Genomic DNA, 2,425 nt, shown 5'->3' on the forward strand with positions numbered 1-2,425 from the left:
TTAACGTTTGAAATTAAACTGGGCTGCTTGTCATTCTTCTTCCTCTGATTTTCTAAATGGAAAGGTTTCTAAAGCTGTTTCTGAAGGCTTTATTTTAAGTGAAAGGAAGCACACAAACATTGAGATTATCTGCAGAAATTGTTATTTGATAGACTTTCCACATGTAAAAATGACACAGTATTACTGGAAGTAAACGATGCTAAGAGGAGAGAGCATAAATGAACTCTTGATTAGTGTGTGAATATTTTTGATGAACCGGATGTTACATTATGTATGCAGCACAGATCAAAAAGGCAGTCATGTGTGATTTCTATAACAGTTTTGTCTTCCCTGTCCTCTGCCAATGACAAGCCATGATGTGGAGCAAGATGGGAGACATCAGGATATGGGGTAACATGTTAGTATGGAGTGAGAGAGGGATAAGTAGTGGAAAGTCTACAGTTTTCAGCAGCTTTGTAAATATCAATAGTGTTTCATTTTGGCCTGTGGCCTAAGTCGAGTTGCTACTTCATCCAGAGTAACCAGTTGAATCACTGGGATTGACACAAGTGTTGACTTAGTAATTAGATGAATGAATCTGCTCTAGTTGTGAGTGGCAGTTGGATTTAATCCTGTGTTAATTGCTTATTAAATATCTGTTTTATGACAAGTGCCAAAAAACCCTGATATACTTCAAGATGAGGAAAAGGCAGATAGTTTAAAATTGTTAATGCCAGGTTCTAAGGAACAGAAAGTGCCATAGGGATTTAGAAATCTAAATGCATTCAATGGTATGTGAAACAAAAATTGCTTGGTTGCTTTCTCACTGATGGTTGTTACCTCCATTGAGGTCAGTATCATTACATTGCCATGTTTCCCACCAGAAATCTTTTTTAAAATGATTTACTTCTCTGTTTGAACTACAAGCTGTTTTGGGCTTAAACTAAGTGCCTACAAGTCCACAGCTCCTAAGTGCTGACTGCGTAGCTGAGTGAGAAGGAAAGTGGGGAGGGAGGGTGAAATCTGCCACATGTTTGTGTATGGAGGGGTATTTTGCAAGAATCAGATTGAATAGATAGTTACTCTCTGGTTCTCTGAGACAAAGTTATGAAGGCCAGGTCAAAAAGTTACAAATTATGATTCAGCTGGTGATCCACCAGAAACATGTGGACCAAAGCTTAGAAAGGTTACTCTTTTTTCTTTATTACTCTCAGAAATCCACTACCAAAGTGTTGGCCCAAAAGGGTAATATTTCTATAGTCCTATATGTAAACATGGCCTTCCAGCTTGCAGAGATAGCACTGCTATGCATGTTCCATTATGCTGAAAAGTTAAGCATGGCTGTGTTGAATGTTGCTGGTTTGCTTTGTTTTTTTTTTCCTTTCCACCTGTTGCAACTAGTAATAGTGCCAGCTTCATATATATATATATATATATATATATATATATATCCATGATGGTGAACCTTTTACAGACCGAGTGCCCAAACTGCAACCCAGACCCCACTTATTTATTGCAAAGTGCCACATCCCTCTGGCTTTCTAGTAAGAAACTCTGGCAAACTCTGTGCTAGGGCAAAAGCATGTGTGCCCACAGAGAGGGCTCTGAGTGCCACCTCTGGCACGCGTACCATAGGTTCGCCATCACTTTTATTATATATATATATATATATATATATATATATATCACATTTCCTGCATGGAATGTATTTTTGGTAAAAGCATTAAAAAAAACCAACATGGAGACTAGATCAGTACATGTTACAGTTTGTGTCGCTCAGTGGACAACGGAGAGTTTTTTTTCAGTTCCATATATTTACATTGTATACCTATGCAATGGCTATATTCTAGTATGTGTTAGTTGCATATGAACCTCAGTTTGATGTTAGCCCAAGCTATGAACTGAAATCAATGGAACCTATGTTACTTCTGGCAAAGCCCCATTCATTACCATGGATCTACTTGAATGGGGAATCATACTGATTTTCATTTCATTTATTATGGCAAATAGCCAGCATAATACTGATTTTAGCCAAAGGGGATCTGCACATGTTTCATGCTTTTTCCCAATGCAGAAGGATGTTCTGTATAGAAAACATTTGACCTAAAAAAAAAAGACTTCAAAAGATCTGACTCCTATAAAGCAGAAGTGGGGAGCCATCCATATGTTTTGGTCTTAGGCTTTCATCAGCTCCAGCCAGCATAGTTAACAATAAGGGATTAGTGGGAATGGTAAATCAAAACACCTGACCTAAATAACTGAAAGGCACCAGATTAGTCTGATCTTGGAAGTTAAACAGAGATAGCCTTGGTTAGTACTTGTATGGGAGACTACCAATGCCAGGTGCTGTAGTATATATTTCAGAGAAAGGAACAGGCAAAACCACCTTAGAATAGCCCTCACCTAAGAAAATCCTATGAAATTCGGGGTTCCCATAAGACAACAG

This window comes from Sceloporus occidentalis, unplaced genomic scaffold (genome assembly GCF_023333645.1).
Source record: "Sceloporus occidentalis isolate IW3139 unplaced genomic scaffold, rSceOcc1.0.p SCAF_2, whole genome shotgun sequence".
Lineage (NCBI taxonomy): Eukaryota > Metazoa > Chordata > Lepidosauria > Squamata > Phrynosomatidae > Sceloporus > Sceloporus occidentalis.